The sequence below is a fragment of the Dipodomys merriami genome, unplaced genomic scaffold, assembly GCF_024711535.1.
Source record: "Dipodomys merriami isolate MVZ:Mamm:240054 unplaced genomic scaffold, mDipMer1.0.p SCAF_13, whole genome shotgun sequence".
NCBI classification, from domain to species: domain Eukaryota; kingdom Metazoa; phylum Chordata; class Mammalia; order Rodentia; family Heteromyidae; genus Dipodomys; species Dipodomys merriami.
Window position 1 is genome coordinate 25,899,744 of NW_027202604.1, and position 26,207 is coordinate 25,925,950.

Sequence of the window (26,207 nt, forward strand, 5' to 3'; positions counted from 1 at the left end):
CCTTGATTCCACCATCCCTGGGATGATCTGACAAACCACAGCTGTATTTCCAGTCTTGAGAAGGGAGGAAAGGCTCGGGTATTAGGGGGAGATACCATGCCTCTGAAACCACGCATGGGACTTCTCAAACAGTTACATGAACTGGAGGGAAGGACCTGGATGCAGGAAAGTCTGGGGTCCCCAGGAGTGGTGGTTCACACTTACAATCCCAGCTACTCAGGAAGCAGAGACAAAAGAAGTTTAAAGCCAGCCACTGGCACAGGTGGTGGTGAAACCTTATCACAAAAACAAAAGACACCTTTGTCTGTGACCCACGCCTATAATCTTAGCTGCTCAGAAGGCTGAGATCTAAAGATCGCAATTTAAAGCCAATCCAAGCAGGAAAGTCCGTGAGACTCTCGGCTCCAATTAACCAAAAAGCCAGAAGTGGAGCTGAGCTAGTGCTAGAGCTCTAGCCCTCAGAGAAAAAGCAAACAAATAGCTCCCAGGCTTTCGGTTCAAGCCCCAGGACTGGCACAAAATGGAATAGAAGGGCCTAGGGAACAGGTTCAAGTGATAGAGACTAGCAAGTACAAAGTCAAGTCTAATCTTCCTGAACACTACAAAAAGAAGGAAAGGAGGAAGAAAGAGAGGGAAGGAAGGGAGATAGGGAATAGGAAGGGAGGGAGGGAGGGGAGAGAGTTGGGGTAAACATGAAGAAGTGTCTTTCTTGTACCCCGCTATGAATGATTTTCTTTCGGTACTAAAAACATCAGGACATGCGTCAATAATAGTTCATCTTAAAGCAATTATTTTATTGTAGTTCATTTTTTGTTTCTACATTGGTTCAAGACCCATTTTAATGATGCTTTAATTGGCATACAACTCGTACATGTCATGGCATACCACATGATACTTTCCAGCAAGTATACATTATGAGTTGATTAATCATCTGCTTCACTTCACATACTAATCTGATTTGGGATGAGGACACAGCACTTGTTTATTTGTTCTCTTAGCAGTTTTAGTGGAAGTGCAATACTAAGGTTTGAGCTCAGGGCCTCATACTTGCTAGACAATTCTACTACTTGATCCATGACTGTAGTCCTTTTACTTTTAGTCTGGTTTTGTTTGCTTTAGTTTGTTTTCAGATAGGGTCTCATACTTTTGCCCAAGGCCCCCACGTAGCCGGGACCAAAGACATACACTATCACACCCAGCTCAAGGCCTTGAGCTAGGATGCTATCTCCACTCCCAAGCAGCTAGGATTACTAGCGTAGACCACCAACACATCAACTTCTCTTAGCAATTTTTAAGGAAATAATATATCATTATTAACAATACTCACCTTGCTATAAAGTACTACAACTCTTGAAATATGAGAATATATTTTATCACAAGTATTGCTTTCAGTGAAGAACGGATTTTTTATGTTTTGAGGGCCTGACTCAAGAATGTTTGTTGCACCCCAAATATTTGTGAAGTATCCTTCCAGGATCTAAGAAATGAAAAAATAACCCTTGTAAGATCCAAAATTAGTGACCCAAGCAGCATTTCCTCATTCAGAAATATTTGGAAAGATTGTTCAAGAGCTAGCCCCTGTTTGAGGTCAGGAATCCATAGATGTCTCCTGTCAGGGGCCACAGCCAATTGTTTGGACTTGTGGCCTACATATGGTCTTGGTCACCTCTTACATATTACTCCAGGACTATAGACAAAGGTTGCTTCTGTTCTTACTCCTTAAAGACATAAAAAAATCAGCTGGGAGCTTGTGGCTCATGCATAATCCTAGCTACTCAGGAGGCTGAGATCTGAGGACTGTGATTTACAGCCAAACCAGGTAGGAAAGACTGTGAGACTTTTATTTCCACTAAGCTACCCAAAAAAGCCATGAGAGGAGTTGTGTGGTAGAGCATTAGGCTTGGGCAAAAAGAAGATCAGGGACAGCACCCAGGCCCTAAATTCAAGCCCCAGGACCGGCATCAAAAACAGGTAGAAAAAATACACTTGTGAGGTGTGTCGGTGTGTGTGTGTGTGTATCTGTGTGTGTGTGTGTGTGTGTGTGTGTGTGTGTGTATTTCTTAGTTCCCGTGGGCCAGATTTTATCTATGGTCCTGCCAACCTTTATTTTATCTGACAAAGAGCTAGCAGACATCTCCTACCCATAGCTGGGCACACTGGCACGGGACCTGGTCCCAGCTTTTGGGAAGGCTAACTTTGAAGGAAGCTTGAGCCCAAGAGTTCCAGATCAACCAGGCAATACTGCAAGACCTCGTCTCAAGAAACACAAGTCATTACCTGACGGATGTCACCGTGACCCCTATGTATGTCACCTTTACAATAACCATTTTTAAAAACTAAAAAAACCAGAAGTCTTTTTTCCCCTCCCAGAAGGTATATTCTAACAGGATATATTTAGTCAGCAAGTAAATATTCTAAAATGATAGCAATTAAGTCCTGTGAAAGAAAAATAGCAGGGACATAAAGAGAGACAAAAGTCAGAGATTTTTTTGTTTTAGGGGAGATCATGAAGGTGACATTTATGAAAGGCCTGAATGAGGAAATAAGTACCTCCCCCTCAGGTCCAGCAACATTTGTTGGCATTCAATGACCATCATGGAAACTAATGTGAATACCACTATTTGGAAAACAGTGGAAGTAATTTCCTACAACCAAAGAACCACCCACAAACAAGAAGAACCCATAATGAACTGGGTAGCGAGCCATCAAATATCAATATATAAATATTAATAGCTAATACAAGCAGTGAACATTTTACTATATGATATAAATGCAAATATTTCCAGCAGGTCCTGGAAAATCCAGCACCTCCTCAAGCTTCATTAACACCCAAGACCCATTCACAACCTTTTCAAATATTGAGAAATGTTCCAGGCTTCTTAAAATATCATCCAAATTCCTTCCTTAACCTGAAGTCTAACTCAAGGTTCTGTTCTCCAATCTCGGCTGATCATTGATCCTGATTACAGAAGGTTGTTGCAAAGGAGGTGTTGGGTCTTGGCAGGGCAGTCAAAGAGGAAAAGGTAAAGACAGCAACATGTTAGCTGGCAGAAGTTCCAGAAGTCTGAGAGGTCATCAGCTACAGGAGTCATGAGGCACTGGGCCATGGAGAAAACGGGAGAGATGTTTGTTGGGTCTACTCTGATGGAAAGCATTGGCCAAAGACCAAGCTGTAGAGAGAAGTTACGTTACATTCTTCCCTGAGTATCCCTTGTTCATCCTCGACACCATAGTTCACACAAGCTAAAGTCTTCAGCAAGGTCTTGCTACGTACTGGGTTTAGAAAACCCATTTGTAAGCTTAAGTCATAGTCCATCCAAAAAATATATGAGATTTTTTTTTAAAATCCAGGTGCTGGTGGCTCATACCTATAATGCTAGCTACTCAAGACGCTGGGATCTGAGGATCATAGTTTGAAGCCAGTAAGGGCAGGAAAGTTGTGAGACTCTTATCTCCAATTAACCACCAGAAAACTGGAAATGCAGCTGTGGCTCAAAGTGGTAGAGTACTAGCCTTGAGCAGAAAAGCTCAGGGACAGCATCCAGGCCTTAAGTTCAAGGCCCAGGACCAGCAATAGAAAAAAGAAATATATGAGATACAGTATGCCTTAAAAAAAAAAAAAAAAAAAAAAAAAAAAAAGATTAGCCAGGCACTGGTGGCTCACACCTGTAATCCTTGCTACTCAAGAAGCTGAGATCTGAGGATTGAGATTCAAAGCTAGCCCTGGCAGGAAAGTCCATGAGACTCTTAACCACTCAGAAAACCAGAAGTGGTGCAGTGACTCAACTGGTAGAGTGCTAGCCTTGAGTCGAAAAGCTGAGGGACAGTGTTCAGGCCCAGAGTTCAAATCCCATGACCGGCCAAAACAAAAACAGATTGAAACTCTTACATTGTTTCCCTCAATCCCTGAGACACAGAAGTTAGCTGATGGCACTTATACATAATTAATATGGAAATGGAAAAGAAAATATAAAGCCCTAGCCTTTCTCCCACTTAAAGAACTCCCCAAAGTTACTCTACCATCAGGGAAATTGCTACCTTGACAGCCAATGGTCTTCCTGCAGGAGGAGCTTTTGTGATTTGCCCCTGGGGGTCAGCATGCTGCTTGTCAAACATCACAGTGGGCTTATCATCCTTAACCATGGGGAGAAAGACTAGCAGCTTTCAACCATGCTTCAACTGCTATTCCTTCCTAAAATACTGAACAGACTGATGTTTCTCTCCAAGCTTGGACTTGCCCGGTCTCAATTCTCCATCTCTGTAAATCAGTATAATAGCAAGATACTCAATGCAAAAACTCAACTCTTTCCAAGTTGAAATAGAAGATGGCCTTAAAGAATCACACACACACACACACACACACACACACACACACACACACACACACACACACAAACACACACACACACACAGAGAACTTTTAGTGTGCATTAACTGGTTCTGATTCTACAACTGTCATTGCTCTTACCTTCTTCCCTCACAGCACAAGGCCACCACCTCAAAGGAAAAATCACGCATGCGTGGTTCTCCCCCAGGTACTGTCACCTCTAATTGATTTACTGGAGGATTTTGAGAGGAACTGAGCTGTGCAAAGGCCACCAGCTCCAAATTAGTGCATTTGAACACAGAAGGGTGTGAAATCACTTGGTCATAAAAGCCAGGTTGATTTCCCAGGTGTTCCGCTTGTTTTGGAAACATCTACCTGAGGGTAGGGCCTGCATGGAACTTGTCCTCCAAAGGTTAAGTGAAACCCATGCGGAATGTATTCCCGCCATGTTTTAAGTTCTCATTGACAGGAATGACATTAGAAAAGACAAATTCTACTACTTGTTAATGGATGTTCTTGAACAGCACTTCCTTGTATCTGCTTTATGTACAGGAGGGACTTCATAATGACATCTTAAAAGTGCTATTTTTTTAATTTTTATTTTTATTGTCATTTTAAAGGTGATGTACAGAGGAGTTACAGTTACATAAATCAGTTAATGAGTACATTTCTTTTGGACCTTTTGTTAATCTTTCCATCTATTATTATCTGTGTCTGTGTCTGTGTGTGTCTGTGCCTGTGTGTGTGTATGTGTGTGTATTGGTACGGGGGCTTGAATCAGGACCTGGGCTTTGTCCTTTAGCTTAGTTTTGTGGTGGTTAACTGGAAATAAAAGTCTTAAGAGACTTTTCATCCCAGGCTGGCTTTGAACCATGATTCTTAGATCTCAGCCTCCTGAGTAGCTAGAACTACAAGCAAGAGCCATAGGTGCCCAGCTTATTATCTGTATTTTTTTGTCAGTGGTGGGGTTTGAACTTAGGGCCTGGATGCTGTCCCTGAGCCTTTCTGCTCAAGGCCAGTAGTCTGCCACTTTGAGCCACAGCACCACTTCCAGTTTTCTGGGAGTTAATTGGAAATAAGAATCTCACAGACTTTTCTTCCCCAGGCTTGCTTTGAACTGTGATCCTCAGATCTCAGCCTCCTGAGTATCTAGGATTACAGGTGTGAGCTACCAGCACCCATCTTATCATCTGTATTTTATATTGGCAGCTTCCACTATCAAACAGAAGAACTAGGATTTGAACACTCAGAGCCTGACTCCAGTGTCTATGCCATTAGCTGTCAGTACATCTTGGAAACATCTCCTCCATCCCTAAGCAGAATGCACACCAAACTATTCTGTGGCCTTACTCCCACTGGGGGTCCCAAGGGTCCAAAAAGGACACAGGAAAATGAATCAGACCATGCCTTCTCTTGACTATAACAGCCAGGTATCAACCAATACAAGAAAATAGTCTTACTACATTATTTTGTTCTTTACCCACAACTACAACTGTGATCCATGTGCCTTCTCCTCCAGGAAACAGGCGTCTTAAGACAACAAAAGTAGAAGCTTACAGCACTCTTCCATCCTACTGTACAGCTTTTCTATCAGCCAAGGGTGATCAACTTGCCCTGTGGCAATGACACTGACACTGACTGTGACATTTATTCACGTTATTACATTGCTCATCCCTCCATCCATGGCCTCAATATTCCTCATGTTCTTTTAACACACCCCACCCACATCTAGTGTCAACAACTCTGGTGATAATCCCTAGTGCATTCCCAGAAGAACTAAATGAAGCCTGAACTTCACTGGAACATTGCCAGTGCTTGCTTCAAAGGCAAGGTACCAGTCCCTCTGCTACATCCTCACACATGGCTGATTTGGGGTAGGAACATGCGCAACTCACGATGCATGCAATGAGGTCAACGAGCTCCTTTCCACCTCATTAGCTCACCCAACCAAAAAAAGAAAAATCAACCTGATTTATTGGAAAGGTCCAGCAAGGAAAATGACTACTTATAAAAAAAAAATATTATGTCCAGGAAGGAGAATCCCAGCACTCCCCTAAAGTTTTTCTCTGAAAGAAATAGATATCCTGCACCTAGTACAAGAGATCCCTCCAGGAAAAATAGAGCAGTAAACATTCCTGCTTTCAAACTGTCTCCCCCACCCAAAAAATAAAAATCTACCGGTGAATTTAATGCATGTCCAGTTTTCTATGACATATAACTCCTCCTTTGGTTATTCTAAGAGGAGAAATTTTTGCTTATAATCCCATGTTTCCTTCTCAGATTGCTTAAATTCTTTTAGCCAATGCATTGATCTAAAAGGTAGTAACTTGCTAAGGCAAATTAAAGGTAGCCACAAGCTGGGCACTATTGACTCACACTTAGCAATTCAGGAGGTTGAGGTCTGAGGATCACGGTTCAAAACCTGCTCAGGCTGAAAAGTCCCTGTGAGAATCTTATCTCCAATTAACCATTCAAATACTGTAAGTGATACTGTTGCTCTAAATGATAAAGCATTAGTCTTGAGCAGAAGAGCTCAAGGACAGTACCAAGGCCTTAAGTTCAAGCCCTATGACTAACTAAATGACTAAATAAATAAAGGCTGCCACAAAGACGCCCACAGTTTTCTGGCAGCAGGTGAGGTCTATATCCCCTCCTTCTGAACATGAATTGGCTCTGTGAATGCTCTGAATAATATGACATAGATGATACTGTGCCAGTCTTTAGGCCCAGACCTCAAGAGACTGACAGCTTATACTAACAAAGTTAGTTCTTTAGCCCTGAGCTCAAATAATAACACAGCAAAGCTCTGGGATCAGTCCAGGTGCCCAAAAACTCACAAATAGTTACAGAAAATGTGGTCTATATCCATAAGTATGTATATAAACCTATATACACACAATGAGTATTATTCAAGATAATGGGTGGAACTGGAGATCATCTTGTTGAGTGAGACAAGCCAATCTCAGAAAGACAAAAAAGTCACATGTTTTTCAGTTACATGTGAATCCAAACATAATAGTAATGGTAATAATAGGAGGAGAAAGTTATTTAAAAGGAGGAGTTTTGCTGGTGGCAGGGAAGAGACATCAGAAAGGAGTGGGAAGAAGACAGAGTAACAAGGTGAACTGGTCAAATTATGTTACATGCAGGTATGTAAATGTCACGATGGAACCTCTTGTACAATTAACTTGTGCTAATTTTTAAAAAATGAGAAGTACAAGCATCCTGATAGCTAAGCCTGAGACTACACAGCCAGGCTGTGGAACCCAGCCTGCCAGACTCATGCGGACACAGTGGCATGTGGGCATGGGAGGGGGGGGTCCCTGGGGCCCTGGGACAACTCAGATGCCTGCTAAGAGCCACCAAGCAAGCCAGTCCACACAAAGCCACCACCTCACCAGGCAGGTCAACATCCTGGCCTTGAACAACTGGAACACCAGCTCCCACTTTCATTGAAATGCTTCTCTCCCAAAGGATCTACTGTTGGAGAGTTCATTCCAGTTCACCAATCCACAACAGGCTCATCCATTTCCATGCCCTCCTCATTTCTCAATTTTTCAAAGGCATTTCTAACTCCCAAATTTATTGGGGCGTAATACATGAAACTATACAGATCAGATGACGCACTGTGATGATGTCATATACCTGTTGGGAAATGAGGACCACAATCCTGGTCTGTGCCTTGCTGGCTGCCGTTTACCACTGGGCTACAAAATTGTCTCCCTCGCTGTGAAGCAAGCAGAATCTATGGCTTCACACTCCACCTACCGCCCCTCGAGAGGTTGTGAATCTTCCAAATAAATGTAACTACTTATACTAAGCAGTTTGGGGGTTGGTTTTGTCCAATGGTGTAATTGTCTATGTCATTCAACAATAACTACTCATCCAGACAATAACCCATCACTGCTCACAAGACCAGGGTACAGTGATAAATGGAGTGAATGGATTTGTGTGGGACCAGGCAATAAACAATTAAAATAAGTAAAATAGCTGGATACCAGTAGCTCACACATATAATCTGAGCTACTCACGAGGTTGAGATTTGAGGATTGTGGTTCAAAGCCAGCCAGGCAGGAAAGTCTGTGATTTTCTTATCTTGTGTTAACCACCAAAAAGCCAGAAGTAGAGCTGTGGCTGAATGGTAAAGTGCTAGCCTTGAGCACAAAAGCTCAGGGACAGGGCATAGGTCCTGAGTTAAACCTCAGAACTAGAAAACAAACTAAATAACAAATTAAGAAACAGGACAGACTCAAGTTATGTCAAGGGCAATAAAGAACAGAGTGTAGTGATCAGATTGAAAGTGGACAGGCAGAAGGAGGGACCTTAGCTAGAAAGGATCTTCCTAAGGAAAAGAAGGAGTTTACATACTTGCTGGGCAAACATTACCTCAGCTTTACAGATATAAAATCTCTCTTAGCCATTGTTCACAGAATTTGTCAATAGTTCTAATTGGTAGCTAACTGGATTAGAAATTCAATTCTGGGAGCTAACAGGATTAGAAGTTTGTTGTGTAACTTCTCTGCTCACTGACATGGTGGGAAAAGGTTAAAGAAGAGACAGAGAGAAGCTGGGGGAGAGATAAAGGGGGGGAGGGGCATGGGGTGGTGATGGAGGACAGAGATTAGGGAGACAGAAACAGAGCAGATGATCTGATATCAGTGTCCCTCAGGGGACAAGAGAGTCTTCAACAAGCAGACTCAGAAATGAGCCTGAATGAGGCCAGCCCAGACACATGGAGACCAGAGGAGCCAGATGATGAATGATGGACATAACTATTATTGTGAAGGACCTACTGAGTGGTGACCCTTCTTCTCTCTCCCTGTTTCTTCTGTTTATTCGCTTGCTTGCTTATTGTGCCTGTACTGAAAGAGACTCTCATGTTCCTACCTTTCTTTCTGGATCAGGGCTAGTGCTCTACCACTTGAGTCATGCCTCCAGTCCATTATTTTGAGGGTTAATTGGAAATGGAGTCTCACAGAGTTTTCTGCCTGGGCTAGCTTCAAACCACAGTATTCCAGATCTCAGCTCCCTGAGTAGCTAGGATTACAGGCACGAGCCACCAGCACCAGATTGCATTGGTCAGTTTTGTACCAAGTTTGGGCTATTTCTGAGTAGAAGCCAGTAATAGTCTAGCTGTATCAGCAATTGGGAATCTGTGCCTATATGATTCTGGAGAGAACACTCCACTGACCTGTTCCTCTTCTATCACCCAACTCCATGCCCTCCGCTCAACCAGCTAAGACATGGGGTAGAATGTACAGCTTAACAACTCTCCCCAAACCCCCACTTAAAAACGTGGAACTGCGGGCTGGGAAGTTGGCTCAGTGGTAGAGCGCTTGCCTTGCATGCCTGAGGCCCTGGGTTCGATTCCTCAGCACCACATAAGCAAAAAGAAAAAAGCCAGAAGTGGCGCTGTGGCTCAGGTGGTAGGGCACTAGCTTTGAGCTGAAGAGCTGAGGGACAGTGCTCAGCCCCAGAGTTCAGGCCCCACAACCGGACCAAAAAAAAAAAAAAAAAATGTGGAACTGCACTGGCCAAGCTCAGCTAAAATAAAATAAAATAATAAAACCACATTACACACCCATGATCAATATTTAAAATTTAGTAACCCTGAATCCTTACTTATTGAAAGTGATTAACAAAGTTTCCAAAACAATGTCACCTACTCAAAAGAAAAGAAAACAGCCATACTGAGACATTAAGTTCTTGTGAGTGAAGACAGAAGAAGAGGAGGAGGAAGAGGAAGAGGAGGGGGGGAGAGAGAGAAAGAAAGGAAGGAAAGAAGGAAGGAAGGAAGGAAGGAAGGAAGGAAGGAAGGAAGGAAGGAAGGAAGGAAGGAATGAAGGAGAAAAGAGGGGAAACATCTCATATTCAAGATAAGACCATTTAATCCTTTTGGATCTAAAACTCCTTCATGTTTCCCAATAATGTTCTGACATAATTCTTCCTTAATAAACTCTTTTCCTTTCTCAGGAAAACTGAGGGCTCTTCAACTAGAAACATGAATGTTCGATTGTGATTCATTTGAATCTTTCCCAAGAATGCGGTAATGATGTACAAAGCAACTGTGATTTCTGAACAAGCAAGTGATACTTTCATTTGCAATGTCACATACATATAAAGTTGGACTGTCACAATGTTTTCTCTCTATTAGCCTTAATTACAATTATTATCTACTACAGAATTAAGGATAGAATTTTCCCCCTCTATTCTAAAAATAATCCTTGCCTCCTGAATAGACATGAGGCCATTGTGTTTTGAATTCACGGGAGCCTGACTCAGTAATACCCATCTCTCTCTCTCCCCTTACAATCTAATCTATTTTAAATAATAGTTTAAATGCATGACTTATCTCTCTTTTTTTGTTTGCTTTCCCTAGAACACTCTACATTTCCTTGTCTACTTCCTGGGAGAGATTTCTTAATTGCTAGGTGAATCTCATTTCTCCTTTTATCCAGGTGGGACTCGCAAGAGGAAAGCTAGTCTACCCTACCCAAGATAGTCCCCATTGGAACATTTCATACTACCTTTCACTTATGCAACACAATAAGCACCTCTCTGTGTTTTCCTTCAGCCTCTTAGCATCTGTTTTCCATGGTGTAACACTTCATTAGTTATCCATTTCAATTATAGTATCTATGGATATTATAGTAAATATAGCTAGGGTGGTTAAGAGTATAGAAGACAAGCCAGGCACCAGTGCCTCACGCCTATAATCCTAGCTACTCAGGAGGCTGAGAGCTGAGGATGGCAGTTTGAAGCCAGCCCGCACAGAAAAGTCTGTGAGACTCTTATCTCCAATTAACCACCAGAAAACCAGAAGTGGCGCTGTGGTTCAAGTGGTAGAGTGCTCACCTTGAGCAAAAATGCTCAAGGACGGTGTTCAGACCCTGAGTTCAAGCCCAACAACTGACCAAAACAAAACAAACAAAAAGTATAGAAGACAGTTCAATGTTTGTTAACTAAAATCATTACTGGAAGTCATAGTACTTGGCTTAGAAAATACAGAAGAAAATAGGGCAGCCGGATGCTGGTGGCTCACGCCTATAATCCTAGCTACTAAGGAGGCTGAGATCTGAGTATCGAAGTTCAAAGCCAGCCCAGGCAGAAAAGTCCGTGAGCCTCTTATCTCCAATAAAAACCACTAGAAAACCAGAAGTGGTGCTGTGGCTCAAGTGGTAGAGCACTCGCCTTGAGCTGAAGAGCGCAGGGATAGCACCCAAGCCCAGAGTTCAAGCCCCACGACTGACAAAAAAAAAAAAAGCAAATAGGACATAATTCCTATCTCATATTCAAAATTCATCCAGTCAACTGCTATTTACTGAGTTTCTACTATTTGCTAGGCATTATTTGGGATATAACTATGGAAATTCTCAATCAACAATAGAAAATGAAAATGTAGAGGATGTCAGATAACTGGGTTTTTTTTAAATATAAAGCAGTGTGTAGGAAGAGAGGACATACACAGAGACATCGAAGCAAAGCACCCCATGAAATGGAAGGGTTCCAGCTAGAAAGAATGTCCCAAACAGAGAAGAGATGGGCCTAAAAGAGCAACGTTCTCTGAGAAACAGCAAGAAGGCAAATGAGGCCGGACACAGCAGCACAAAAAGAGGGGAACGATGGGAAATGGAGCCTGCAGCACATCTGGGATCCGAGATGGACACAGCCCCGGACTAATGACTTTACAGGCCATGGGAAACACCTGGAAGGTGGCCCACAGAGTGACAGGCAGCTCCCTCACTGACGACCATCTGTGTGCTCACTACTTGCTCTAGTGAGTTCTCTGTACCCAGTGGGAAGCTGCCTAGTCTTTGCTTCTTGGAATCACTCTGTGCAGAATCGAGAAGTCAACACATTTGTTCTTCCAAGCCTGGCCAACGAATGAATGAGCTCACCCTCTGAGGTGGTTCACTCCAATAGGTTCTTCTTGCTGTTTTTGACTGGAGGAATTTACGATTTGTTTCTTTTCCTCATTTTCAAAGAAAGTGCACCAACAATTCCATCTTCACAAAAGTCCACTTTAAGCTTCTGGAATGGAGTCTTAAGGAGTAAGAATTCCAGTGAGATTGCCAAGAATCAATTACACCTTCCAACACAACAGCTCTATGCCTTCCCTGTAACTGTCTGGATACGCACCAATTCACTCTCAAGTAACTCAATTCAAACAACTGAGCTTCCAAGCCCACAGTACAATAAACATTATAACAGGGAATAGTGGAGCTCTGATCACCAGAACACTGACTGGGGTGAGAAATGGACAAATAGATGAGAGCTAAGCAAGAAAATAGCAGAACCTACGTCTCAGTGAACTTATTCTAGGCGCTACTACTCAACTCTGGGTGTTGGTCAACTCGCCAATATCAGCCAATACCAAAGACTTGAATGTTGTTGGAGATCTTCTGATTTATCATAGAAGAAACAGTTTAGCATCATCTAGATTGATGTGGCATCTTCTAAGCAAAATAGCCAAGTTTAGGCAAAATAGCTACATTTTGGTATATAACAGGAATATTATTCACCTGCTCCAGCCGTAATGGGAAGAAAACTCAATCAGTTGCTAACACTGTATCTAGGTCTCTGAAAATCAACTTTTCACTTAATTACACCAATGTTACAGAAGTATAACATCGAAACCTTCCATATATTCATAAAAATGAAGTACAACCCCAGAGGGTAATGGGCCAAGAGAAGAATAGATGTCATCTGCATTATAATGTACCATCTTCATAAAGATGGAATGAATAAACAGAGGGTGAGTGCTCCCCACATCCCTGTCCTAGCCTCTTCACTATCAGACACAGTTCTGACACAAGTAGTTATGACCTATGGATACAAACAGATTCCTCCAGAGAGCTATGGTTTTCCTTACAAAGGGCCAGACTCCCGTTCCATGTGCTTTTTTTCCCCTGTGCCCTCTCTTGTGGTTCCTGCCTGGAATGTAGACAAGGTTTGGAGAACTACAACAGTCATCTTGCCAAGCCAAGGACAGAGGTCTCAAGCTAAGATGGCAAGGCAGAAGGGGAAATGGAGCACATGTCCCTAAACAGCTGTCCCGGCTCTGGACTGCATTCCTTTGTACTCTGAGGAAAATCTGGGTGAACTGCTAAGCTACTTAGTTGAAGTGAAAGTAATCCTAAATGAGCCGCACGTCACACCCAACCAACAAGAGTGGAGTTGAAGCAAGACAGGTATGGTGGTATATGCCTACAGTTTTAGCGCTGAGATGGTAAAAGCTGGAAGATGTAAGTTTGAGGCAAGGCTGGACCACCATGTTTCAAAAGACCAAGGTGTCACTGGTCTACCTCACGCTAGAGCGCGTGCCCGGCATGTGTGAGGTCCTTGGTTTGATCCTAGATCTAGAGGTAGGTAAATAAGTCAGCAAATAAATAAATAAGCAAAGAAAACTAAATAAAAGCAGAATGAGAGAAGAGAAGATTTAGGCAGCTGTATCTTTCCATAAACATTTCAAACTAAGAATGATATATAATGATGGATGCCCTGTCCGTGTTTAACTGTGGCAATGGTGGGGTTTGAACTTAGGCAGACGTTCTACCGTTTGAAGTTACGGACTCAGCCTTTCTAGTTTCTATTATTTCTCCAAGAGAGTTTTGTTTTTTCCCCTGGACCTTAATCCTATTAATGCTTCCCACAGAGCTGGAAGGACACACACATGCTCTCAAGTCCAGCGTGGGGTTGAGAGAAAAATCTCATGCCCTTCTGGCCTCGCTGACCTCATGTGACAATCCTCCACATCTCAGCCTCCAAAGCCTCTAGCATGAGCCACTGCCTCTGGCTTTTATGTCATTTTTAATTCATGAAACAGGAGGTCATCCTGAGTGTTGATGTCTAATACAGCTCATTGGAATAGTCGTCTTTTTCCTCGTTATCCCAAGATTAAGAGGTTCTAGATATTTTCCAGAATTTTCCAGAATCTTCTCTTGATCTATAGGTGGACTACAGTCTCTTGAGCTCTACTTGCAACTCATTAGACAGTGTCTTAGAAGAAACAAACGTTATAACTTTCTTAGGTGTCATTGTCACCCTGGCAAAGCTGTCAATCAGCCCCCCTGAGAATCAAGCTGAAGGAGGAATGCCCTGAACAGGAAAGCAAGCATTACAGGTGCCATATCCATTGTAGCACCATTCATCCTGAGAGAAGTTGCTGGACCCAAGTCCTAACTTGCACAATCCTATGGGTGGCATAAGAACCATAATTATGCCTCAGTCCTACATAGGGAGACGTGAGCAGGAAGGAAGACACAGAAGCAAGCACGTCACCCCCTGATGAAGCACCATAGTGTGGAGAGGGAAGAAGATGAGTTCCAGCGTGAAACTGGAGCCACTAGAACCTGAGCTCTGCCGCCACTGGCCGAGTGAACTTGGGAGAGCAAAGGTGCATGTGCAAACAGGAAACGATAAGAAAGAGACCTCCAGGATTGGGAGGGCAGCAAGGAGACAATGCTCAGGGTGAAGGATTGCTGTTCATAGTTCTGTACTGAGAATTACCAGCCACTGAACCAGACTCATCATCGGGTGTGAATTTGATGTAAACTTCTTGAGCAGGCTACTTACGATTAGATGTCCAAAGTGTGGCAATCTGTCCCCTTCCATAGCAGCGCTCAGTGGCCCCTGACAATGTGTGCAAAGTCTCCGTGACTCTGCACGTAGCCATGGCTGAAGACACAGAGCCTGAATGTCATAGTGTCTCCAGTCTGAAGGATACAAGGGGTTCTTACTGAAGGCACTCAGAGAACACTCTTCATAGCCATCAGAAACATGCTTAATCACCAGCATTACAAAAGGCTTCATGAACTAGGGGGAGAAATAAAGTCAAGAATCCAATGTAGACCTGACAAAATTAAGAAGAGGGAGGGAAGGATTGGGTAGGGGTGGGATGGGTGAAAAGGTGGAAAGGCGTGACAATGGATCAAGACACATTGCATTCATGAACTGCCTTGCTAAATGGCAACTCTTTCGTACAACCACTTCAAGATAATTAGAAAAGGAAAACTATGTTCAGCTTTTAAAAAAAAACAAACATGAATTGTTTCACTAGCGTATCATCACCTCAAAGTCAGTGAAAGAGAAAGGCGTTGTAAGATGCAAACCCTGTTCAAGAATTTTGATGTTGAATTTTCCTTGGGGGTCCTCCAACGGAGAGGCCTCTTGGAGGGCCCCAATGTCAGCACCCCATAGCTTTGCAAGCTAACCTCCTTGGCAGAGAAGAGCAGGGGGTCTGGGGGCTGTCATAGTCGCTGAAGAAATGCACGACTTAATGTCTGAGTCTTGCACAGAGGACAAAATGATGAGCGCAGGCCAAGGTGCCTTTATTTCCACCCATCATCCGGGTATTCCAGGCTGACTTCTCGTTTCTCCATCGGCTGTGAAACACCACACAGCACCAACACCAGCCAGTGAGAATGATCCTCTTCCTCCCTCCCCGGAGTGTCTGACCCAACCACTGCAGCCATCAGTGTGACACAAGGTATCTCTGCTGCCCCAGGCAGGGCGCAAAAGCCATCTTGTTAAGTGATGTGACTGGTACGGAATGACACACTACTCGTTTATACATGAGAGCAAAATGCTCAGTGGAAAGGCTTGGTGTCTATATGAATCACAAGATAGTATCTTACCAGCTTGCAACATATCCATTTTGTAGTTATGAATGGTAACATGAGAAGGAACGACACAATGAGCCCAATGCAGCTGCTACAGTCAACGACACCCATGTGAAATACGGACGTCGCCCCTTGCCTATCTCCGCTGATTCAAAAACAAAAGGAATTCTCCTTTTTGGAGCTGATGACATGGCTAGCATGTGGACGTGCTCAGCGCTGGACAGCAGCCCACCCACGCATATGTCAGCAGAATCCTCATAGCAAACCTCCCACGTGGGCAGTGCTGCGGTCCCTGTGCCGGGAAACCAGAGCTCAGTGAGGTTAAGTAGCCTGCACACAACCTGTGCTCCAGTTCCAAGTTTGATCCTGAGGACAAGGTTTCACTACTGGGCTATAAAGTGACAAGGCACCTGAAACGTGAAATTAAAAGATGTTGTGTTATTTGTATCTTCAGTCAAAGCTCTCAAACTCCATTCAAAGTCAAAGACGCTGACAACAAAAAAAGTGGGAAGTAAATAGAGAATGAAAAAGGCTCTCTCTGTGGGGCGGAGGGCATGTGCACTCAGCAGTTGTAAGACAGGATAAAAATGAAGCGTTAATGATGACACAGACACTGACTGGTAGCTCCCACCTGTAATCCTAGCTACTCAGGAGGCTGAGATCCGAGGCAGGAAAGTTGGTGAGATTCATATCTCCAATGAACCACCAAAAAGCTGGACGTAGAGCTATGGCTCAAGTGGTAGAATGCCAGCATTAAGCTCAAAAGCTAAAGGACAAATGCCCATGCCCTGAGTTCAAGCCCCCAGAGCCAGTACCAGAGAGAGAGAGAGAGAGAGAGAAAGACAGAGAGAGACAGAGAGACAGAGAGACAGAGAGAGACAGAGAGAGAGAGAGACAGAGACAGAGACAGAGACAGAGAGAGACAGAGAGAATGAAAGAGAGACAGAGAGAGAGAGACAGAGAGAGAGAGGTGGTCATTCTAGTGGGACATGATTGTAAATTGCCTACTGTGTCAGGGGACCAGCAGGAGGGAACAGGGGTAAAGGAGAGGGTAATTAGGGGGTGAAGACGGTTGAGAACATTACATTTGAAGACACCATAATGAAACCCACCAGTATTTGGGAAAGCGAAGAGAGAAGAGAGACGGGTGTTAAGGGAACACTGAGGTGTGAACTTGTTCATAGCACTCCTGTGCAGCTATGGAATAACCACAGTAAAATGCCTTTGTATTATTACTGAATACTAATAAAAAAATAATTGCCAAGAAAACTCTCAATGGTCCCTACATCCAGGTGTCCAGTACCTGTAACCCTATTTACTAAGGAGGTAGAGACTGGGAGGATGGAGGTTCTAGGATAGCCTGGGCAAATGTTCATGAGACCTGCCCCCCCCCCACATCTCGACCAATCACTGGACACAGTGCCGCGTGCCCATCATCCCTGCTACCTCAGAGCCTGGGATCCAGAGGATCAGAGTTCAACCAGGGCACTTAAGCCAATAAGCCTGAAACCTCAGCAAAAGCTGGGCATGGTAGTTCACCCCTGCTATTCCATCCACAGCACAGACAGATAGACAGATAGACAGACGGATAGATGGATAGACGGATAGATAGACGGATAGACAGACAGACAGACAGACAGACAGACAGACAGACAGACAGACAGACAGACAGACAGACAGACAGATAGATAGATAGATAGATAGATAGATAGATAGATAGATAGATAGATAGATAGATAGATAGATAGATAGATAGATAGATAGACAGACAGACAAGCAGACAGACAGACAAAAAGCTAGACCCTATCTCAAAAAATAACCAGAGCAAAGAAGGCTAGAGGCATTGTCAGGTGCTAGATCATGAAGCCTTGAATACAAACCCCAGCATAAAACAAAAACAAAAACAAAAAAACGTGTTAAGAAAGAATAAGTGCCTTATGAACATGTCACAACGAACCTCATTATTTTGTGTAGTTAATATATTACTATGCATTAATTTTAGAAAATTCTCTGTTTGGGTGCCCGTGGCTCACACCTATCACCCAAGTGACTTGAGAGGTGGAGCTTACAAAGCCAGCCTGGACAGAAATCCCTTTTCAAGACCTCTTCCCTAACAAGTTCTGGGCGCAGTAGCACACACCTATTACAGCCATCACAGGAAGCATGGCACATACCCCCCGGGCATGCGCACCCAGGCCAGAGGCACAGCCCTACCTCAAAAGTAACCAGCACAAAAAAGAGCTGGAAGCAAGGCTCTGCAGTGGGGTAACCTGTCTAGCAAATGCAAGATCCTAGGGTTTAACGCCCCCACCCCGGGTTGGGGAGAGGAGGGCACAGATATAATCCGGGCCCCAAAAGCATACCTATAGACCTAAATGACCTACACATTAACAATTCCTTCTTTAGCCACTGGGGAAAACTTGAATTCTCCCAGCATCTCCACCCCAACCCCGAGACATTTAATCTGTTTCTTAATTCCTGTCTTTAGCAGCGAAGTTTTCTTTTGGTCAGGTAGAAAATGACCTTGCTGGTTCTATTTATTATTTAACAGAACTCAAGTCTCCCAAATCCCTGTCATAATCCATAATAAAACAGAGCGAGCAAAACTTAATCGGCTGTAAATGTACAGTAGTTAGCATTCACCAGAAAAATGCTAATAATATTTCCAGAATGCCATTTCTCTTCCTGGCCTTTTGACCAACTTGGTTAATGGACTGAGACTCAGGAAATAATAGAAATAATTTAGGCTGAGTGCTTCTCAACCAGGAGTCAACCTTGAGGTAAATTGCATCCAGGTAATCATGGCCTAGCTACTGCCCAAGAAAGAGGTCTGGTCAAGAGAGTTGAGCACCACAGTCTCTCCTGCCCAACAAGACTCTAATACGTCAAGCACAGATGTAAATATGCACCATTTATTTGCTAAACCTCATGTCCTTGAGAGAATACTACAAAATTAGTTAATACCTCATGCCTGTATACGATGATTGAATCCTATGGCTTACAAAATTTTCTAGCTAGACACTGGTAGCTCATTCCTATAATCCTAGCTACTCAGGAGGCTGAGATCTGAGGATTATGATTAGAAACCAACCTGAGCAGGAAAGTCCATGAGACTATTATTATTATTATTATTATTATTATTATTATTATTCATTGTGGGGCTTGAGCTCAGGGCCTAGGCACTGTCCCTGAGATTTTCTGCTCAAGACTAGCACTCTATCACTTTGAGCCACAGTTTCACTTCCAGTTTTCTGGTGATTAATTACAGGTAAGAGTTTCACCTACTTTCCTGCCAGGGATGGCTTCAAACCACAATCCTCAGATCTCAGCCTCATGAATAGCTAGGACTTCAGGCATGAGCCACAGGTGCCTGGCCCCCATGAAATTCTTATCTCCAATTAATAACTAAAACGCTAGAAAGGGTAGATTGCTAGCTAGCCTCGAGCAAAAAAGCTCAGGGACAGCACCCAGGCCCTAAATTCAAGCCTCAGGCTTGGCACCACAAACACAAATTCTAAAAGATACTGCAAGAGCACAAGACTCACTTGATCTGAGAACTGCATATGCTAATAATCATTGAGCAATGACCCTAAAGCTAAGAGAGTCACAGAGATTATTTTCCAAAACACTTGCCTTTAAAGTCCTTTTTTCCAAGAAAAAAAAATCACAGCTTCTGAGCCTATCAAGCAAAATGGACACTATGTTTTACTATCTATTGAGTTTACTTGTAGATTTATAGGCACATTGTAATTGTTACAAATGAAGGAAACCATGCAACCTACATCTCACTGGGTCTGGCTTACTTAGTATAGTTTTTTCCAAGTCTTTCCATTTCCTTATGAATGGGGCAATGTCATTCTTTCTGATAGAAGCATAGAATTCCATTGTGTATATATACCCCATTTTCTTGATCCATTCATCTACTGATAGACATATGGGTTGGTTCCATATCTGTGGTAAACAATTCTGCAATGAACATGGTTGTGCTGATGGCTTTAGTGGCCTGGTTTGTCATCAATTGGATAAATGCCCAGAAATGGGATTGCTAGGCCATAGGGAAGCTGTTTACATGTGGACATGATACATTAAACAGGACGCTAAGCATTCACACAGTGAGACCAAAAGAAGATATTTTTAGGAGACCATCACAGGGGCTCAATAGCTATGTACATAGGATCATATAAAATGATGCCTATCAAATGAACTCCAAGAAATGGAAACAAGAGGTTTTTTTATTTTATTTTTTGTGGGATTTTTTTTGTTTTTCCCTTTTTGTTGCTGGGTTTTTTTTTATTTGTGCCTTTTGTCCTATATGTAATATAGGATCATATATATAAATATATATATATATATATATATATATATATATATATATATATATATATATAGTGGGACAAAGGGTGAGCTAGTTCCGCAGTGGTATTCTCTTGACAGTATGTTGAAAATGAACAATACAATTTGAGTGGTGGGAGAGATTGGGAGAAAACAAAGGAAGAGGTGACACTGTTCAAAAAGAAATGTACTTGGGCTGGGAAGGTGGCTCAGTGGTAGAAGCTTGCCTTGCATGCATGAGGCCCTGGGTTCCATTCCTCAGCACCAAAGCTGGAAGTGGCACTGTGGCTCAAGTAGTAGAGCACTAGCCTTGGGCTGAAGAGCTGAGGGACAGTGCCCAGGCCTAAGAGTTCAGGCCCCATGACCAGCAAAAAAAGAAAGAAAGAAAGAAAGAAAGAAAGAAAGAAAGAAAGAAAGAAAGAAAGAAAGAAAGAAAGAAAGAAAGAAAGAAAGAAAGAAAGAGAGAGAGAGAGAAAGAGAGAGAGAGAGAAAGAGAGAGAGAAAGGGAGAAAGGGAGAAAGGGAAAGAGAGAGGGAGAGAAAGAGAGAGAAAGAGAGAAAGAGAGAAAGAGAGAAAGAGAGAAAGAAAGAAAGAAAGAAAGAAAGAAAGAAAGAAAGAAAGAAAGAAAGAAAAAGAAAGAAAGAAAGAAAGAAAGAAAGAAAGAAAGAAAGAAAGAAAGAAAGAAAGAAAGAAAGAAAGAAAGAAAGAAAGAAAAGAAAGAAATGTACTCAATACTTGGCTTATGGGACTGTAGCGCCCCCCCCCACATCACCCTTACAATAAATTTTTTTTTAATAGACACTATGGTCAGCTGGCATTTGGGGACAGTAAATACGAGCCCTCTCCAAGGCTCAGAAATCACTCCTCAGTGACACTGACTAGGTACTATATTGAAAATGGGAGGGGTGACGTACTTATCACCTGATTTCTGTAACTGTAACCCCTCTGTACCTCATCTTTACAACAAAAGGGAGAGAGCAAGACCAATAGACAGACAAGACAGAGAATTGAAAGAAAGCAATCACTGCTGTCTGTCCATCCCAAGGAAATTCCAGAAGAGTCCACCCAGGCAGGTGAACATCTGTGACGCTTTGGTGTGATGGCTCCGGCTTGTCTCTGTGGGGCTGGCGGGGAGCTGACCGAGCCTGGTGCACAAAAGGCGGGGGGAGAAATATCTGATTAGCCTCCATCGTAGCTCCCTTAATGCGTTTATTGAAATCTAAAGTCAATCTTCCTTCCCAGGCACCTCGGAACACAGAAAGAAAGAAGCCATGCTTGGTAGGAAATGTATGCATTATCCTGCCCATGTAATTGTAACCCCTCTGTACAGTATGTTCATAAATAAAATAAAATAAAGAAAGAAGCCAGCTCCCCCCAGCCTTTAGAAACTCCCTCCCCAACAGACAGGGCCCAGTGGTTCCCCCAGAATCACAAAGGCCCTGCCTGCCCAGGCGGTCAACGCGCCCGCGGCGCCAGCGACGCCAAGGTGGGGCACCTTGGACCCCACAGAAGGGAGAGAGACGCCAGGCTCTGGCCAGACCTCCACCGGCCGGCGCCAGACTCGGGGTACACCTCCACCAGCTAAGAGGGTGCGCCACAGCTCTACGAGAGCCGTGAAAGAGCAAAAGTGGGCAGAAAACAGCCAAGCCATGGATGGCTTGCTGGCGATGGGAAATGCACGGGAGACTGGGCAGGGCACTGACCGCTCACAGTATGGTGGGGGGCGGGCAGAGATATTGACATGAATTCTGACATTAATTCCACTGCCACGTTGCCCTAACCACTGCTGTTGAAAGCTGGACCTATTTTTCATTTTCTCCCTTTCCACAGCTCTTTTTTGGGGGGAGAGGCAGGAGGTGAGCTCACCACCCCCCCAGAAAACACATGACCACCCCACATCTTCCCTGTGAGGAAACGGCCAGGCCACCAGCCACTTCTCCCACGATTGGCCACTTGCTTGTTAAGAGCAGGTAGGTGGGCATGGTGAGGCCTACAGAATTGTCAGAGCACACACTGTCACAGAATCAAGCTGGTTGGTTGCATTACAATTCTCCACCTTGGGGCTGGGAAGGTGGCTCAGTGGTAGAGTGCTTTGCCTTGCATACCTGAGGCCCTGGGTTCAATTCCTTAGCACCACATAAGCAAAAAGAAAAAAGCTGGAAGTGGCGCTGTGGCTCAAGTGGCAGAGTGCTAGGCTTGAGCTGAAGAGCTGAGGGACAGCGCCCAGGCCCAGAGTTCAGGCCCCATGAAAAAAAAAAAAAACCAATTCCCTACCTTGGGGGGGGGGGAGAAATCTGTGAGATGGGGGAGGGGAAGAGCAGGTGAGAGGACCCCACACTCCTTCCCAGGAAAACTAGCCTGAGGCTCAAAGAGGTGAAGGAGCTTTGCCCAGGGTCCCAGGGGGAGGGTTTACAAATCCTTGAGCATCCAATGATGTTACATGAAATAAAGGCCTCCCAAAATACTGGGTGATTTTTTTTAGGATAAAATCAACGGCTACTTCATGTATTTTGCTCTTGATTGGCTTAGCAACATCATGTGGAAATGTGAGAAAACCCCAGTATTTCAGGATCATCACAAACGCAACACTTAAGAGGACTCGAATCCAGGTCTTGATGACTTACCTCTGTTCTGATGTAGCACACACCAGAGAGCCAGGCTCTCATTGGAAAGAAACTGGAGAATAGTCCAACAAGCACTAGGAGAGATGACCTCCCCCACTGCAGACATGAAGCAATGAGATGCTTATTTTTGCAGGAGACGGACACATGTGTATGTCTGTGCACATACACAATCCTGGCCACCAAAATGTTAACAGAGCCATTTTGTGGGTGTTTCCAATTTCTACCTGAAATGTAGAAGCACACCAGCTACAAAAGTAGTGGGCAGGCACCAATGGCTCACACCTGTCATCCTAGCTATTCAGAAGGCTGAAATTGAGATTCAAAGTCTCAAAGCCAGGCCTAGCAAGAGAATCTGTGGAACTCTTATTTCCACTTAACCACTCAAAAGCTGGAAGTGAATCTGCAGTTCAACAAGTAGAGATCTAACCTGGAGCACAAGAGCTAGGGGACAACACCCAGGCCCTGAGTTCAAGTCCTAGTTACACACACACACACACACACACACACACACACACACACACACACACACACACAGTAGTAAGGGTGATGGCTGATTTATCTTTTCATACTCACAATATTATTTCCTGTTCAATATGTTCGGATAGCAACAGCTCAAGCACAAACCATCCCCAATAGGAAATCCTGTAGAATGACCACAGGACTCAGGGGTGGGGAGGGAATTCAGCCTGTTCATCTGTTCCCTTCTCTAAGTCAATTCCAACCAGGCTTAAAGGCTTCCTCTTCAAAGGTGTGTTTTTTTTAAGCTATCCATAGAAAACAAGACATTGCACCTTCTATGGTAGAGGAGGAAGACAGAGATCTTGGCTTTGTGCTGGTCCAGGGACAACCAGGTTGACCACCAAATTGTCCCAGACTGCCCTGGCCCTGGACTACCAGCAGTCACCCCAGGCCAGCCATGAACGACGGGCAAATGCGCTGCTTGTGGATTTCATTTCATATTCATAGTGCTTCGTCCTCAAAGAAACTTCTCAGTTGCTTCACCTCTCACCTTGGGATCCTGTTCGTCTCTCCACAATAGGTCAGACCAAAGAACATGAGACCGCTTGGTTGTTCTGCTCATATACACCCCATCCATAACATGCATGGAGCACAGTGGTAGGGGTTGAACTGTAACTATTGTACATTGAGTCTTCCCATGGCCAATCAGTCTTTTTTAATGTGTTCTTAATGTCTCCTCAATAACACCATTTCTAGTTTACAAATCTGAGACCACCAGATGGGCCACGACATTCAAACTGTCCACGTTAGGAGCCAGGAGAGCACAAAATTTCCTGTTCCTTCCTCCCTGCCTCTCTCTGCCCTTCCCACCTCTCTCTGCCCTTCCCACCTCTCTCTGCCCTTCCCACCTCTCTCTGGCCTTCCCACTCCTGCGCTCCAGTGATTCTCCTTCCTCTGAGGAGCGGAGGATCCGGGTGGCCTTGGACAGCAGTGCCTCGTAGAGGAGATATTAACCCGGGGCATTGAATCCTCAGCTGGCAGCTCTGTTCTGTGAGGTGAAATGCACAGTTTCTTCTCCAGGATAAGGAGACTCTTGTAACCACCCTGCTCAGTATTCAAAGACAACACACAGCCCGTTCCGCCTCTGAGACTGAAAAGATGAGGGGAGAGAGAGCCCCATGGGTTGGGAAAGCCCAGTTAGTAAGGAAGTACAGCTCTGCCCTCCGCCAGCACGCCAGCCCGCCCCTCCTTCCTCCCTTCCTTCCTTCATTCCTTCCTTCCTTCCTTTCATTCTTTCTTTCCTATCTTTCTTCCTTGCTATCTTTCTTCCTTCCTTCTTTCCTTCTTTCCTTCCTTACTTCCTTTCTCCTTTCTTCCATTATTCCTTCCTTCCTCTCTTCCTGCCTTCCTTGCTTCCTTCCTTTCTTCCATCCTTCTTTCCTTCCTTCCTTTCTTCCATTAATCCTTCCTTCTTTCCTTGCTATCTTTCTTCCTTCTTCCTCTCTCTCTTCTTTCCTATCTTTCTTCCTTCTTCCTCTCTCCCTCCCTCCCTCCCTCCCTCCCTCCCTCCCTCCCTTCCTTCCTTCCTTCCTTCCATCCATCCTTCCTATCTTTCTTCCTTCCTTCTTTCCTTCCTTACTTCCTTTCTCCTTTCTTCCATTATTCCTTCCTTCCTCTCTTCCTCCCTTCCTTTCTTCCTTCCTTTCTTCCTTCCTTCCTTCCTTCCGTCCTTCCTTCTTTTCTTGCTATCTTTCTTCCATTCTTCCTCTCTCCCTCCCTCCCTCCCTCCCTCCCTTCCTCCCTCCCTTCCTTCCTTCCTTCTTTCCTTCCTTCCTTCCTCCCTTCCATCCTTCCTTCCTTCCTTCCGTGCTTCCTTCCTTCCATCCTTCCTTCCTTCTTTCCTTCCTTCCTTCCTCCCTTCCATTCTTCCTTCCTTCTTTCCTTCTGTCCTTCCTTCCTTCCTTCCTTCCTTCTTTCCTTCCTTCCTTCCTTCCTTCCTTCCTTCCTTCCTTCCGTCCTTCCTTCCTTCCATCCTTCCTTCCTTCCTTCCTTCCATATAGACAAGTGAAGCGCACTCCTTCCCCAGGCCTTTTGGAGCCCCCGCCTCGCCCTGGCCCTGCGCTGGGACTCGCACTTGAGGAGCTGAAAGGAAGGAGCAGGTTCCCGCCCTCTCACATCTGTGCTTTCCCTTTTATTTCAAAAGTCAAGATTATGGTGAGCCTGACCATAAGGCAGTGGCAAGAAAATAAATAATAATAACGTGGGGCGCAAAGAGGAGAAAGGGCTGTGTCCGGGCAGGGGAGGCCAAAGCCAGGGAGGCGACTCCCCCGGGCTGTCCGAAGCCCTGGGGCAGGGGCCGCCCTTATAGCTGCAGTCTCGGGCAAGCGAGCTCAGTACCACTGGCGCAGAGACTGGCTACCACTCAGGTCAAACAGCAGCTTGACACGAGCTAGCTCGTCACCCCACCAAAGTTCTCATCTTTGCCTACAGATCTGAACACATGCCACGGCACTGGCCAGGTGATGCAGTGCCCCGGCCCCCTCCACGTGAGGCTGAGATGAGGGCTGTGGTGCGGCCTCCAAGGGAGGACCATCGGGTGACACTTCTCCAGCATGCCCCGAACATGGGCTTCCTAACCCACCTCGCTGTCCCCTCGTTCTCTCATTCATGCACTGAGGTGCCCTCCCAGGAACACATCTACATGCCATGCCTAATGAGTGGGCCAGAAGAAAGGAAGACAGAGGAAACTGTGGGGTGATATTATAATGACACTGTGAGTTTTCACCCATAAGGTAAATGCCAATTGGTGCTTAAAGTAAACTTCCTGGCTAGGTAGCTTCTAGA

At 44.4% G+C, this 26,207-nt stretch overlaps 1 protein-coding gene across 1 annotated transcript in view; it reads right to left on the reverse strand.

The window, feature by feature from the left end:
• Tafa4 (TAFA chemokine like family member 4) overlaps positions 1-26,207 on the reverse strand; it is a 142,102-nt gene that overhangs the window by 64,876 nt on the left and 51,019 nt on the right. The gene's annotated exons all lie outside the window — the stretch shown is intronic.